Source organism: Leptodactylus fuscus, chromosome 11 (assembly GCF_031893055.1).
Source record: "Leptodactylus fuscus isolate aLepFus1 chromosome 11, aLepFus1.hap2, whole genome shotgun sequence".
In the NCBI taxonomy this organism is placed as follows: domain Eukaryota; kingdom Metazoa; phylum Chordata; class Amphibia; order Anura; family Leptodactylidae; genus Leptodactylus; species Leptodactylus fuscus.
In genome coordinates, this window is record NC_134275.1 from 20,430,505 (window position 1) to 20,448,055 (window position 17,551).

At 44.0% G+C, this 17,551-nt stretch overlaps 1 protein-coding gene and 1 long non-coding RNA gene across 2 annotated transcripts in view; one reads left to right on the forward strand and one right to left on the reverse strand.

The window, feature by feature from the left end:
• Window positions 1-17,551, reverse strand: part of ASTN2 (astrotactin 2) — a 481,865-nt gene that overhangs the window by 33,806 nt on the left and 430,508 nt on the right. The gene's annotated exons all lie outside the window — the stretch shown is intronic.
• Window positions 8,321-13,371, forward strand: LOC142184924 (uncharacterized). Its single transcript, XR_012711849.1, has 3 exons — window positions 8,321-8,446; window positions 9,954-10,092; window positions 13,227-13,371. It is a non-coding gene; the product is annotated as an uncharacterized LOC142184924 (long non-coding RNA).

Consider the following 17,551-nt stretch of genomic DNA (forward strand, 5'->3'; position numbering starts at 1 on the left):
GGACAGCTGGAAGCAGACATTAAACCGTAGGGGGAGCTGGAGGGTGACATTGAACTGGGGGCAACTAGAGGCAGACAGGTCTCCCTCTAGCTACCTCCACGGTTTAATGCCCCCCAGTTGTCCCCAGTTTAATTGCCCACTTCATCTATCCCCAGTTTCATGTCCCCTCTCCATTTCTCCCCCAGTTTCATAACCCCCATTCATCTGCCCCATTTCATGTCCCCCCTCCATCTCTCCCCCAGTTTCATGTCCCCCCCTCCATCTGCCATCTCTGCCTCAGTATAACATTCCCCTTCCATCTCTGCCACTAGGTTACTGAGACACACACACACACAGACAGACACAGACAGACACACACTCTCCACCCTGCATCTCACATTCCCCCCCCCCCCCCTCTCAGTATCTTAGGACACATACCACACGTGTCTCCATCCTCTTGCAATGTCTTGCCGGCACCACGACACACCTCCCTAGTCAAGCTATGCGGGCCGGACTAAATCAATCAGAGGGCCGGATATGGCCCGCGGGCCATACTTTGCCCAGGTCTAGGTAAATCTGAGCATTTGTTTTCTTAAAGCTTAAAAAAGCTCCCTGGATCTCATTAAGTAATTCATTATATATGTAGATATAATATATTTTATTATTATTATTAATTAATTATTATTATTATTATTATTATTATTATATATTTAAAGGTGTTGTCCACTCAAAATCCTATTTTTGTTAGAACAGTTTCTCGGGAATAAGCTGCTTTGCTGGTACACCATAGATTATATGAAAAGGTTTTTGTGAACTTTAATATTAGTTATGGTTATTACCTTTGGACAAGCCATCTATGGCTTATTAATTTATGAATTAAATTAATAAATAAATATGATATCTACATTTCGTTAAACAAGAACTTTAGCTTTGCTTTGTTAATAAGTCTCCCCTAATATTCTGTAGATTTTCAGTTTCCCCTGTATCTACCATAAGCGGTATATGGCGACTAGACTTCGCCCACCAACTCAGAGAGGAATGCAAATTATACATATCTCCCTATATTATAAAAATGAATTTCTGTCTGTCTGTCTGTCTGTGCTCTAATGCGAACCAAACGACTGGACCGATCTTCACCAAATTTGGTACAGAGATACTTCAGGTATCCGGGAAGGTTTAAGACAAGACTCCAACTCGCTCGGACGTACCGTTGCTGAGATACAGCATTCCAAACACAGTGCCCCCCCCCCCCCCTTAGCCAATACAAACCTGCAAGACTTTCACTCATATTCCAACTGCAATACACACGGTCACTCCACATGCACAATACAACACTGATATCCAAACTGAGATACACGCATCAGAGGATTAGATACACAGATCAGCACACAGTATCACACGCCAGAGGATTAGATACACACGTCTGCACACAGTCCCACAAACCAGAGGATTAAATACGCACTTCTGCACACGGTTCCACACACTGAAGGATTTGATATGTGCATCTTCACACGGTTCCACATGCCGAAGGATTAGATACAGGCGTCTACACACAGTTCCACACTCCAGAGGATTAGATACGCGCATCTGCACACATTTGTACACACCATAGGATTAGATACACGCGTCTGCACAGAGTACCACATGCAGTAGGATTAGATACACGCGTCTACACATAGTTCCACACTCCAGAGGATTAGATACGCGCATCTGCACACATTTGTACACACCATAGGATTAGATACACGCGTCTGCACAGAGTACCACATGCAGTAGGATTAGATACACGCGTCTACACATAGTTCCACACGCCGAAGGATTAGATACGCGCCTCTTCACACAATACCACACAAGGGAGGATTAGATACGTGTGTGTGCACACAGTACCACACTTCGGAGGATTAGATACATGCCTCTGCACACAGTACCACAAGCCAGAGAATTAGATACGCGTCTCCGCACACAGTACCACACGGGGGAGGATTAGATACGCGCCTCTTCACACAATACCACACAGAGGAGGATTAGATACACGTGTCTTCACACAGTTGTACACGCCATAGGATTAGATACAAGCGTCTGCACACAGTAACACATGCCGTAGGATTAGATACGCGCGTCTACACACAGTACCACATGTCGTAGCATTAGATACGCGTGTCTGTACACAGTACCACTTGCCGTAGGATTAGATACGCGCATCTACACACAGTTCCACACTCCAGAGGATTAGATACGCGCATCTGCACACATTTGTACACGCCATAGGATTAGATACACACATCTGCACAGAGTACCACATGCCGTAGGATTAGATACATGCGTCTGCACATAGTTCCACACTCCAGAGGATTAGATACGTGCGTCTGCACAGTTGTACACACCATAGGACTAGATACACGTGTCTGCACACAGTACCACATGCAGTAGGATTAGATACGCGCGTCTACACATAGTTCCACATGCCGAAGGATTAGATACGCGCCTCTTCACACAATACCACACAAGGGAGGATTAGATACGTGTGTGCACACAGTACCACACTTTGGAGGATTAGATACATGCATCTGCACACAGTACCACAAGCCAGAGAATTAGATACGCGTCTCCGCACACAGTATCACACGGGGGAGGATTAGATATGCGCGTCTGCACACCGTACCACACGGGGGAGGATTAGATACGCGTGTCTGCACACAGTACCACATGCCATAGGATTAGATACGTGCGTCTGCACACAGTACCACATGCCGGGGGATTGGATACACGCGTCTACACACAGTTCCACACGCCACAGGATTAGATACGCGCCTCTTCACACAATACCACACAGGGGAGGATTAGATACATGTGTCTTCACACAGTTGTACACGCCATAGGATTAGATACACGCGTCTGCACACAGTAACACATGCCGTAGGATTAGATACGCGCATCTACACACAGTACCAGATGTTGTAGCATTAGATACACGTGTCTGCACACAGTACCACTTGCCGTAGGATTAGATACGCGCATCTGCACACATTTGTACACGCCATAGGATTAGATACACGCGTCTGCACACAGTACCACATGCAGTAGGATTAGATACGCGCGTCTACACATAGTTCCACAAGCGGAAGGATTAGATACGTGCCTCTTCACACAATACCACACAGGGGAGGATTAGATACATGTGTGTGAACACAGTACCACAGTTTGGAGGATTAGATACATGCCTCTGCACACAGTACCACAAGCCAGAGAATTAGATATGCGTCTCAGCACACAGTATCACACGGGGGAGGATTAGATACGCGCGTCTACACACAGTACCACATGCCATAGGATTAGATACACGCGTCTACACATAGTTCCACACGCCGAAGGATTAGATACGCGCCTCTTCACACAATACCACACAAGGGAGGATTAGATACGTGTGTGTGCACACAGTACCACATTTTGGAAGATTAGATACATGCCTCTGGACACAGTACCACAAGCCAGAGAATTAGATACGCGTTTCCGCACACAGTATTACACAGGGGAGGATTAGATACGCGTGTCTGCACACAGTACCACACGGGGGAGGATTAGATACGCGCGTCTACACACAGTACCACATGCCGGGGGATTGAATACGCGCGTCTACACACAGTACCACATGCCATAGGATTAGATACGCACGTCTACACACTGTTCCACACGCCATAGGATTAGATACGCACCTCTTCACACAATACCACACAGGGGAGGATTAGATACACGTGTCTTCACACAGTTGTACACGCCATAGGATTAGATACACACGTCTGCACAGAGTACCACATGCCGTAGGATTAGATACACGCATCTACATACAGTTCCACACTCCAGAGGATTAGATACGCACGTCTGCACACAGTTATACACGCCATAAGATTAGATACACACATCTGCACACAGTACCACATGCTGTAGGATTAGATACGCGCGTCTACACACAGTTCCACACACCAAAGGATTAGATACGCGCCTCTTCACACAATACCACACAGGGGAGGATTAGATACATGCGTCTGAATACAGTACCACACTTTGGAGGATTAGATACATGCATCTGCACACAGTACCACATGCCAGATAATTAGATACGCATCTCAGAAACACAGTACCACACAGGGGAGGATTAGATACGCGCATCTGCACACAGTACCTCACGCCAGGGATTAGATACACCTGTCTGCACAAAGTACCACACGCCAGAGGATTAGATACACGCGTCTGCACATAGTACCACATGCTGTAAGATTAGATATGCACGTCTGCACAGTTTCATTTACCGGAGGATTAGATACGCGCCTCTTCACACAATGCCACACGGGGGAGGATTAGATACACACATCTGTACACAGTACCACACCAACAAGGATTAGATACTTGCGTCTAAACACAGTACTGCATGGGGAAGGATTAGATACAGCTTTACTCCAGGTATCCATAACAACTGATCACAGGTTTTTCACTGATATCCAAAATGAGATACACATAATCACATGACGCTTATGGACATACACACAAACCACATACAAAATACACCAGTGCAAAACTGGACAATTCTTATGGGGCCACTACACAAACATAACATGTAATATACCCGTGCGAAGCCGGGTCATCCCTCTAGTGAAATAATAAAATCTAGTATTGCTTTCCTTTCAGAACCTATAAGCAAATAACATGCCTCACAAAATATTTTTTTTCCGAAAAACTCAGTATATTGTTAATGCCGTAATTTAATCATCGAGTAGGAGGATGGATTTGCCATTATACAGTGATAAATAACGCTTCCATGCGCTCCCAAACCTGTCACTCTACTCTGTTGGTCCTCCAATGCCCACACATGTATTCTCTGGCTTCCTCTGTACTCTGTACGGAGTCTTGTTCTTACTAAAAGAAAAGTAAAATCTATAGATGATGGATGATGTCACCACTTCACTGTGGATGGCTGCTTAAGATCATGTTCTCTGTCCTTTCTCCTTCTTATATAGAACTCCATACAGACTTCACTCCTACAAGATAAATGTACTGATGGGTATTGTAGTTCCATATTATATACACAGCAGCAGATGATTGTAAGCGGACTCTAAGGTCAGGTTTTATCGTTAGGGTTGCAGGTGTATAGAAATTAAAACAAAACAGCAACAAAAGAAAATCCTTGTCCTGCTCGGCACTTACTAAACATATAATGCTAGCTAGCAGCTAGAGAGCTTTTCTCTGCCATCTTCACCAACGATAACCAGCAACCTCTTGCTTCCATGTTTTTGCCACACAGACAAGCTTTCTGTGTCCCCAAGCTGAGAAAGAGAGCTGCCCTCATAGTCTCTCTTAAATCCCCACCTGTCTCAACTAATTAATTTGTTAGCAGGTGAGGGTCTGTGTCGGCATCTTTCCATATAAAAGGAATTTGGGGGAAATATACTAAATCACCAATGCAGCACAAGTGTCACAGGAATATATTAAATTAATAGAAAGCAAAAAGTTAAAGTATAATTCCCTACAATGTCTTGTCAAGGGAAGGGAGTTGATCATTTTTGTAATATACTTTATTAACCTATCTAACTTTATTTTAATAGAAACAAAGTCTGTAAAGTTCTCATTAGATATTCTCTAATTAAGCACTGCCAGGGAGATTCTGTCCATACACCTGTATTCAGTGACATAACTAAAGTCTTGTGGTGAAAACTTTTGTCTGGGACCCCCTATCCACTTCCTAGAGCGAATTCTTGATAGTGGCGGATATGGACGCTGAAACAATATCTCACTAGATGGACAGTACTATGCACTCCACAATGTCACCCACACAGTATTACATGCTTCACAGTGACCCCAAAACAGTATTATGTGCTCAACAGTGGCCCCTACACAGTATTATGTGCTCACCAGTAGCCCCCATACAGTATTGCCTGCTCAAAGTGGCCCCTACACAGTATTATATGCTACCCAGTGGTCCCTACACAGAATAGTATGCTCACAGTGCCTCCCCCCCCACAGTATTATGTGCTCACCAGTGGCCCCCGTGCAGTATTATGTGCTAATAGTGCCCACTCCCCCACCAGAGCCAGAACCCCCATATACCCTTCTTGCTCACATACAGCCTGCACCCCCATTACCCCCTCTTGCTGACACACAGCCTGCACCCCCATTCCCCCCTCTTGCTTACATACAGTCTCCATCCCTATTCCCTCCTCTTGCTCACACACAGCTTACACCCCCCATGCCCTCCTCTTGCTCACATACAGCCTGCACCCCTATTCCCCCCTCTTGCTCACACACAGCCTACACCCTCATTCTCCCCCCTTGCTCACACACAGCCTTGCACCCCCATGCCCCCCTCTTGCTCACACATTCTCTCCTCCATACGTCTCGTTTCCAGCAGCTTTTACACTGTCCTGTACAATCCAGAATAGCTCCACGTGTTCGAACACAAAAGAGTGTGATCCTATCCTAGTGGGCTAAAGGACCTTTGATGACGTCCTGAGGTCAAAGATCCTTTAGCCCACTAGGATTTAGCATCTACCGCAGTAAGAGCCCCAGAGCGGCTGCTTAGCCCAGGACAGGTGAGTATCAGTGATTTTAATTTTTTATTTTTATACAACTCGCCTGGGCTGGCATTTAATGGAAAGGGGCCCAGTCAGGGCACTATCGTTACGCCCCTGCCTGTACTCCATGTAGCATGTGGAGCTGAAGCGTTTACCAAAGGGGGCTCATTTCAAATGGCTGTATCTCCGGTTATACCACTTAGAAAAATGGTTCTGGTATAAGAAAGCTGAGATTTTAATTCAGATTTTTAATTAGTGATATTCTCCAGGTTTGCCTTTTAGCTACGTGTCTACCGAAATAGAATTGTATTCCTATACATTTGCTATGTTTTTTCGCTTTCCCGGGACCATCATGTGCATACTTCTTCATCCCAGCAGTGCTTTGCAATCCTTTCAGTACAAGCCAAACTTTTTTCCACATACAGTACAATACCTCATGGGTGACAGATTTGTATTCTTTTCAATGGCGTATTTTCATGATTACCATTAGTATTTCTCCATTAGCTTATTAGTTTATTGATTTATGTATACAGTTTTTCCAAGCAGATTACAGTGGCGCCAGCTACCCGGTGACAATATTATGTAGGTTGAAAATATATACGGCCATCCAGTTCTTGTTATCATTCATCAATGTGATCCATCACCCATTGTGTAACTTTTATTGCCTCGTCCTTCATTCACTTGATTTCCTGTTAGTATTAAAGTGTGTTTTGTACTTCTTACTGTATTTCGTAGCTGAAATATTTAAAGGGATATTCTAGTTTTAGCAAAAAAAAATATTTAAAAAGTTTGGTCTAGAATGGAAAATTAGATGGTTTTTCAATATACTTCATTTAAAGGGGTTTTCTTGGCTAAAAATATTAATGACCTGACCTAAGCATTGGGTATCAATATCCGGTATATATCAGCAGCCACATAGACTAACTGTTCTCTGCAGCTGATACCCTGTTTCCCCGAAAATAAGTCATCCCCCGAAAGTAAGACATAGCAGAAGTTTTGATGAATTGCCTAATATAAGGCACCTCCCGAAAGTAAGACATCCCCCAATAATAATCTTTCTGCGCAAAGATTGTATGAAGAAAAACATTGCAGCCGGCTGAATACTGTGCGCGATGTTTCGTGTACACAAGTATGCCGGCTTCTGACGCCGCTGCAATACGTTGTATCCAGTGTTCCTGCTGCCGTAGGATGAGCTGGGAGTTGCCCCCTGTGCATACACTAAGTATCGTATGCGGCGGGGGGGGGGGGGGGGGGGGTCCACTCTCCCAGGTAATCCCACAGCAGCCGGAACAATGGATACAACGTACGGTATCAGCAGCAGCCACGGAGCACCGCACACAGCGTTCAGCCAGCTGCAATGTTTTCTTTACACAATGTTTGCGCAGCAAGCACATCTCAGCGTAGTGCAGTGGTAGCAGCAGCACACAAAAATAAAATAAGACATAGCATATCTTTAGGACCAAAATTTAATATAAGACACTGTCTTATTTTTGGGGAAACATGGAACTCAGAGAATGGAGCAGGAAGCAGACTGTTATGTTCTCTGTGTAGAACCAGATCAGCTGAGCTCCTTCCTATTCAACGGCAGTGCCTCCGTTCCACCACTACACGGATCTCTCTGCTTCCTGTCCCATTCTCTCTGCATCAGCTCAGAATAGTTGATCAGCATAGGTGTCAGAACTCCACAGATCAGATATCAATGACCTCTCTTTAGAGTAGGTCATCACTATTTTTAGCCCCCAACCCCCTTCCTTGCAAAGCAATTGGAAGTGCAGCTATATGGGTTCTCGACTTTGAATGGCATCATGAGAATAGGGGATCTCAAGACCCCTGTTTCAATGGAACAGTAGCGCACATGAGACCACCACTCCATTTAATTCTTCGGAACTAACAAGTACAGTCAGGTCAGTCCAGGAAAATATGGCCCTCATATGGATCGGGTTTTCGGGATTGAATACGATCACGTGCAGGGTTAGGGTTCGGATTACAGGTTTAGGGTTACAACCCAACAACTCTGTAGAAATTTTAATAATTTATATTTGCAAAAGTGTAACCTTTAATTATGTACAAGTTTAAATATGTTTATTTTAACGAAAAACCCCTTTAAGCTTCAGTTCCAGCTCAGCATTCACACATATGATATTAAATCATCTTCAATTTCCAACTACCCGTTCCTTTTAATTGTTGAGTAGCTCCTGTAAAGGTCCAGTGGACTTGAAGCAGTTATCAATTCTTCTTATTTAGTGAGAAATATAGATATACAGCTCGTAGTGTGTGAATGAGTGTCCTTGTTCCTTGATGGTGGGTGGAGTAGGTGACTTCATTCTTCTCTGAATATTTTTTTGGGTGGTAGTGGGTAGATGACGAATATGCATTGTTTTGGATTAGGAACCGAAATGTCAGAAAAATAGTAATAAAGCTGCTGAGTCGTGATCTGAGGAGATCGTGACTCACCTTATTTTTTGTTAAAAATGGAAAAGTCATATACATATTGTTTGTAAGCTTAAAAAAAGATGTCCTCTAAACGCATCATCATGCAGTCCTGATCCCGACAAATGCAAAAAGAACCCATTATTAAGTAGAGGCTGAGGTCATAGATTCAGTGGGATAATATGTAAGAACGATTGCGCTTTATCATGTTTGTAAATGTCTCCTTGTACGCCTGCTGCCTATGGTGAGGTCGCTTAGATCCCCTGTATGTCGAGTGAGTATCCCCCTCTTTTACTGGAATGACTAAGGAATAGAGATGAGCGAGTACTGTTGGGATCAGCCAATCCGAACAGCACGCTCGCATAGAAATGAATGGACGTAGCCGGAACGCGGGGGGTTAAGTAGCCGTCCGCCTTCAAAGCGGAATTACCAGGTGCATCCATTCATTTCTATGGAGCGTGCTGTTCGGATCGGCTGATCCGAACAGTACTCGCTCATCTCTACTAAGGAAGGTTGAGTAGCCTGAATATGTTCCAATGCTCAATTCCAATGTTCTTGAACAATATTTACAGAGCAGGTACTATAAAATATCAGAACAAAGCATCAGAACAATCTCAAGTTGTACACTTGGTTGTGTGCAGAAAGGCTTTGTGCAACAGCACTATAGATTGTTGGCTCTCTGTACTGTGCGGGAAACCTAAATATCTGACAAGTGGAAGGAGAGCAAGATTGTGGTTCTCGTGGGTGCAGATTGGACTTTTGCAAGTTCTCCGAGTTAGCCTGTTCAGTTTAAGGGGTTCTCCAGCTATTTTGCCATATACTTTCTGTATCAATTCCTTATAGTTTTTTAGATTTCTTCTTGCCGTCATTGATTGTTTGCTTCCTGTGGATAAAAATTCATTTGTGCACCTATGTGTCTATCACATGACCATGGACTGTCCAACACATGTTTAACAGTTTCTCTGTATATAATCTTTGCAGCCAATCCATGACCATATTGTCTCACCAGTGGTGATAGGCTGCAGTGGTCGCTTGGCCCTGCTGGGATGATATTTCTGGACCGGAACAATCGACTACCAAGTGGTGTGAAGACAATTATGGAAGAATGAGTATCAGTAAGGTAAGCATGTTAGTTTTAATTATTCTAGACTACATAAGCATCTACTTTTTGACATGGGTATTGAGGTGTTGGCTGACTGCATGCCCTTCATTGTCTAGGCAGGCAGTGGATCGTGGATCCATTGTGCTAACAAACCGTTTTGGCTTGGGGCCACATCTGTGGGAATTAGCTAAGTAGACTTCATGTTCTTCCCTTTTTAACCCCCATATTGGGATATGGTCTTCAATGAATGTAAGGAGTCCACCAAGCTGCTACCTCATGTGGTGGTCCTGGTTTGGTAGCAGATAAGAACACAAGGTGCAGTACACCACCGAAACTGATAAAAACACAATGTGTGAGCAAGGCTAAAATAAGGACAGGTGTACAAACTAAAAACAGATGGGGATACTGAGCTGGAACAGAATATATAGAAGCCACATCGACCAGGTATTAGGACAAGACATAACACTACGAGCAGAAGATGCACGGTCACAGGTACACAGGAGACACGGGTATAATAGACAAAACAGAAACAGACCATGAGCACAACACACACTAAGGCCGAGTATTTTGGTCCGGAACCCGAGGCGGCCCAAAAAACGTGTAGCCGTGACTGGTGCATTTTGAGGTGAATTCGGCCTCAAAATCCTGACCAAAAAACTGTGTGTAAACTCAGCCTTAGGCTGAGGTCCCACATTGCAGAAAACTCCTTTTTTTGTTGCAGACTTTTCTGTGGTTTTGGAGCCAAAGTGGCATCAAAAACAATGGGAGATACTTAGGAAGTTCTTATACTTCTCCCTTCTGCTAAGTTCACTCCAAGCTTTAGCTCAAGAAAACACGGCAAAATCTGTAACATAAAAAAGCAGGGATTTTTTTTGGAATGTGAGGAGCCTAGGAGAGCAGACTTATATACACAGGCACACACAGATTGGCAAGAGGAAATAAAGCAGGTGAGCACTACTTCTTAAAGTGACAGGAGCAGACACAGAGGTAGCAGATAGCAAGCTCTGCTGGGAATGCCAGTGAATAGAGAGAGAGCTGCCATTACATCTACCATGCAGCACCATATATTTGATGGCTGCTTTGTCAGGTCCTACAATTCAGTCCCACTCAAGTGATAATACCAGATACAGCCATTATCATATGTACACAATTGTACTTGGTAAACAATGAAGGAGATGTTGAATTCATAGACTCTGTGCAGAGTGAGTGCTAAACTGATATTGATAAAGTATTATTTATTTTCCTTGCTTACACCCTCACCACGGAAAGGAATAATAACTAGAGATGAGTGAACAGTGTTCTATCGAACACATGTTCGATCGGATATCAGGGTGTTCGCCATGTTCGAATCGAATCGAACACCACGTGGTAAAGTGCGCCAAAATTCGATTCCCCTCCCACCTTCCCTGGCGCCTTTTTTGCACCAATAACAGCGCAGGGGAGGTGGGACAGGAACTACGACACCGGGGGCATTGAAAAAAATTGGAAAAAGTCATTGGCTGCCGAAATCAGGTGACCTCCTTTTTAGACGAATAGTGGATTTCAAATCCGGGTCATATGAGAATGTGAACTTTGTGACTATGAGACAGGGATAGCTGTACAGGCAGGGATAGCTAGGGATAACCTTTATTTAGGGGGGAATGTTATTAAAAATAACTTTTTGGGGCTCTATCGGGTGTGTAATTGTGATTTTTGTGAGATAAACTTTTTCCCATAGGGATGCATTGGCCAGCGCTGATTGGCCGAATTCCGTACTCTGGCCAATCAGTGCTGGCCAATGCATTCTATTAGCTTGATGAAGCAGAGTGTGCACAAGGGTTCAAGCGCACCCTCGGCTCTGATGTAGCAGAGCCGAGGCTGCACAAGGGTTCAAGCGCACCCTCGGCTCTGATGTAGGAGAGCCGAGGGTGCACTTGAACCCTTGTGCACCCTCAGCTCTGCTACATCAGAGCCGAGGGTGCGCTTGAACCCTTGTGCACACTCTGCTTCATCAAGCTAATAGAATGCATTGGCCAGCGCTGATTGGCCAATGTATTCTATTAGCCTGATGAAGTAGAGCTGAATGTGTGTGCTAAGCACACACATTCAGCTCTACTTCATCGGGCTAATAGAATGCATTGGCCAGCGCTGATTGGCCAGAGTACGGAACTCGACCAATCAGCGCTGGCTCTGCTGGAGGAGGCGGAGTCTAAGATCGCTCCACACCAGTCTCCATTCAGGTCCGACCTTAGACTCCGCCTCCTCCAGCAGAGCCAGCGCTGATTGGCCGAATTCCGTACTCTGGCCAATCAGCACTGGCTAATGCATTGTATTGGCGTGATGAAGCAGTGCTGAATGTGTGTGCTTAGCACACACATTCAGCTCTACTTCATCGGGCTAATAGAATGCATTGGCCAATCAGCGCTGGCCAATGCATTCTATTAGCGTGAACTGAGTTTGCACAGGGGTTCTAGTGCACCCTCGGCTCTGCTACATCAGATTGCTACATCTGATGTAGCAGTGCCGAGTGTGCATCAGATGTGTAGTTGAGCAAAACTGACTCAGCACTGCTAAGTCTGCATTCGCATAGGAATGCATTGGCCAGCCTTCGGCCAATCAGCGCTGGCTCTGCCGGAGGAGGCGGAGTCTAAGGTCGGACCTGAATGGAGACTGGTGTGGAGCTATCTTAGACTCCGCCTCCTCCAGCAGAGCCAGCGCTGATTGGTCGAGTTCCGTACTCTGGCCAATCAGCACTGGCCAATGCATTTCTATGGGGAAAAGTTAGCTTGCGAAAATCGCAAACTGACAGGGATTTCCATGAAATAAAGTGACTTTTATGCCCCCAGACATGCTTCCCCTGCTGTCCCAGTGTCATTCCAGGGTGTTGGTATCATTTCCTGGGGTGTCATAGTGGACTTGGTGACCCTCCAGACACGAATTTGGGTTTCCCCCTTAACGAGTTTATGTTCCCCATAGACTATAATGGGGTTCGAAACCCATTCGAACACTCGAACAGTGAGCGGCTGTTCGAATCGAATTTCGAACCTCGAACATTTTAGTGTTCGCTCATCTCTAATAATAACCATAATAATAATAAATATGCATTATTATTTTTTTTATTCTAAAATAAGGTAATTATAATACCACATTCTATCTTTTGTATTTTAACATAGACCTGCAATTGTTATTCCCGCTCCTAAAATAATGAAACCTCTGAAGCAGAAACAGAAGTAAAATAAGAATAAAAATGAAGAAGTATTAAAGGAATTGTTTTGTGGAAAAAATATTTGATAAAAAATTCAGAGTGGGAAACAATAAATGAAGCAATACTTACCTCACTGATTCTTTTCTTCCCTTTCTGGCCCGATCTGGGTACACCACCGGTCTCCAATTCCTGGTCCTTGTCAACACACAGACAATGACCGCACTGGCCGCAATAGACTCTATTGCAATTTTTTTAAATCCATATATGTAGCAGAGTTAACCTAAATTTCTGCAATTGGTTAAACCTCTGCAGCATGATACTGGGATGTCACAGAAGATTTATTTTCAGTGGCTTTTTATTGTTTTTTTTGTAGTCTTCTGTCATAACATATATCGCTGACATGTCTATATATATATATATATATATATATATATATATATATATATATATATATATATATATATAAATGGTGCCACTGCAGAGAAGTAAAACATGAAATAGTGTGTAATGAAATCAATAGAACATGTATGTAATGTATGAACACTAAATTTATTCTGACCCTTAAAGGGTGTCTTCCACCTTCCCAAGCATATACAACTTCACCCCTGCATCATACAGCACATTACAGTGATAAATAAGATAAGATAATCCTTTAATAGCCCCACCATGGGGAAATTCAGTGTGTTACAGAAGAATGGATAATACAGTAATAATACAAGGAAGAACACATACAAGCTGAGAATAGAAGATAAAAAAAGATACTAGGAGTCATAAGAAAGAAAAAAAAAAAAAATCAGGATCATTTAGTTCTCTGTGAGGAGTGATCTTCACTTAGCCTGATGTTGATTATACAGCCTGACCGCGGTTGGGAGGAAGGATCTCCGATAGTGCTCCTTCTCACACTTGGGGTGAAGCAGTCGGTCACTGACAGTACTGCCCAGTGCTATCACAGGCTCATACATGAGATGGGAGTTGTCCTCCAGCATGGAGCTCACCACAGACAGTATCCTTCTGTCACCCACTACCTGTATTGGGTCCAGGGGGCTCCCCAGGACAGAGCGGGCCCTTCGAACCAGCCTGTCAAGTCTATGCCTATCCCTGGCTGGTATGCTACTCCCCCTACAGGCCACTTTGAAGAAGATGGCTGATGCTACCACATCATGTTTTTGCTACGCAGATCACTTCTGTAAATTTGAAGAAAAACAACTTTGAAGTCTTATGTAATAGAGGCAGCTGGTGCACTGGGGACGAGCCTTTAGCACCCTGCAGCACTGCATGAAGTGTGAGCTGATCCCCATACTGCTATGACCCATGTTACTTATGCAGTAAATCCAGTGGTCTCCGAACTGAAGGCCCGCACCCAGTGCACCCAATGCCTCATTTGTACAATACTTTAAAGTTGTTTTTGTCCAAAGCTACACAAGTGACATACAGTACAAAGTTATATTGTGTATCAGTGTAATGTGCTGTGTAACATGTGGTAAGAGTTGAATATGCTTGGGTGATAGACTCCCTTTAAAACATATCATCAACTTCACACAAAGTATTAGTAATGGAAAAACAAAGGCATAGAATGATAACATAACACCATCAGTCAGAGTCTCGTATTATAAAGCCAGCTGAAATGTAGAAGACAGCAAGACTACATTTTGAGATATTCCAGAACATGGTATGGCAAGAATCTTTCCTTGAAAGTGATGTATACTATCAGATGGGAATGTGCTTTGGTTGTAGACAATGATACTTTTCATTAAAATTACTTTGGGCCAAATCTTTAGTTCCAGGAAAGATGCAGCAATATATATTTTTTTTCAATGTACATACTTATACCTATTTATTGCAATTCTTATTTGTTTTATTATAGACACACTGGTGATATATAACCTTTGTGGGGCCTGGCCATTATTACTTCACCGATTGCTCTCATATCTCTTTTGGCAATAGGTCACAAATGTCCACTCAAATTTTTGACAATTCTAAAAGTTGGGCTTGGGCTTGGGCTTGGGCTTGGGCTTGGGCTTGGGCTTGGGCTTGGGCTTGGGCTTGGGCTTGGGCTTGGGCTTGGGCTTGGGCTTGGGCTTGGGCTTGGGCTTGGGCTTGGGCTTGGGCTTGGGCTTGGGCTTGGGCTTGGGCTTGGGCTTGGGCTTGGGCTTGGGCTTGGGCTTGGGCTTGGGCATCATGGTAGCTCAGTGGTTAGCAATGATGCCTTACTATGCTGGGGTCCTGGGATCAATTCTTGCCAAGAGCAACACTGAATGTGGGGGTGTTTATTGGTTTCCTCCCACACACTAAAAATATACTGATAGATAAATTGGATTCTTGTTTAACAAAAACCCAAAAAACAGCTGACCATTGGGGATAAGCATCTGTATGGCAGCCACTAACTCCCCTACTTCACCATGATCCCTGTGCTTTGAGCCCCTTGTGTGAAAAAAGTGCATTATAACAGTCATGGTCATGAAGGTGACTGATGGCCAAGAGGCACCCAAGCGATGGCATCTACAGCACCTTACTACCAAAAATTGTGACTCTGGCCAACTGGGGTGAACAACCCCTTGATCAGGATACACCACATGCCTAGGCTGTTGCAATGTAATAGATGTTCTCTTATTCAGATTTTTATTTTTTATAGAAGGTGGCTATCTCGTGTAGCTGACAAAAAGAATTCCAAGATTGCCTGAGCTGTCATCAAAGCAGAAGGGGGCTACTTTGAAGAATCGAAAATCTAAAATATATTCTGGTTTTATATTCTTGTTTACTATTAATTCCATATGTGATCCTTCATAGTTTTCATGTCTTGGATATCAATCTACAATGTAGAATATAAAGGAAAGAATAACCATGGAGTAACAAGATGGGTCCAAATATTTGACCAATTCTGTATAAGAACTTGAATGTACAAACTTGGGCAGATTTATTAAGACTGACGTTTCGTACATTAGTCTTGATAAATGCCTGCGAATGTGACTGAATTATCATGAGGCTCAATGTAAATCAGACACACACCTGTATAACTCAGGCCAGTGTCGGTAAGGCCGGGGGCCCACGTTACGAAAACATTTACATTGCCTGCAAAGTGGATGGGATTCTGGTTTAACCCATCCACACATTACAGGAAATAAATCAGCGGTGGAAAAAGCTGCGATTTCCCAAATGTTTGCGTTTTTGGATATCGCAACATGTCAATTATCCCTATGGAAATGCTGGTGCTTTGTGTATAGGTGAAATAGTGGCGGAAAGACTGTGAAAAACGCTGCAGAAAAAAACAAGATGCGTTTCCCTAGTGATTTACTGTATAGGGCCTAAACCCTGTAAGTACTATCATGGTGTCTATCATACACCACTACCATACACATATCATTATGATAGACACCATGATAGTACTTACAAGGTTGACCTTATATTAAATATGGCGGACTGATGTGTCCTCAGTCCAGCCCGGCCCTGCTCTACCCACATTCACAGAAAGTGGTGAGTGAGGCAGAAAGCAAAGCACCAAAATCTGGCGGAGAGACATTGATTAATCGTATGCTTTAATGGCCAACGCAAGATGGCGAATAAATAAAGGGTAAAGTAATAAATACGTCTAATAAGAAACCAAAACTTTCCCCACATTGAAAGAAATCCTTTAGGCCGGGTTCAGACAGGGTAATTCGGACCGGAATTTGACGCGGAGGCCGCCTCAGGTTCCGGTCCAAAATATGGGTAGCCACGACTGGATGCTGGTGCAGTGCACCTAAATCCAGACATGGCACTCTGATCCAGATTAGGCCGAAATGAATGAGGAGGGAGGGAGCTCCCAGAAAAAAAGAACTGACCGGCTCCCATTTGGCCTCAAAATCCTGACCAAAATACCCCGTGTGAACTCAGTCTAAGGGTAAGTTCATATGGGGTTTTTTGATCCGGAACCCGAGGCAGAGGCCGCCTCAGGTTCATGACCAAAAAACAGGTAGCCGCGACTGAATGCCGATGCACTGCACCCGCATCCAGTCACGCACTCTGCTCCGAATTAGGCCCAATGAATGGGCCTAGTCGGGAGGAGGGAGTGTCTTCAGTCCGAATCGCAAGGCGCATCAGCCTGAAGAATGAGCATCTCACTTCTTTTTACCGGGAGACGGAAGAAAAGGCTCCCGAAAAAAAAAACCTGACCGTCTCCCATTGATTTCAATGGGAGCCGTCTTTTTGGTCAGGATTTTAAGGCGGATACAGCCTCAAAATCCTGACCAAAATACCCCGAGTGAACTCAGCCTTAGTTTAGTTCACAGACCCAGATCAGAACCACTAATATAAATA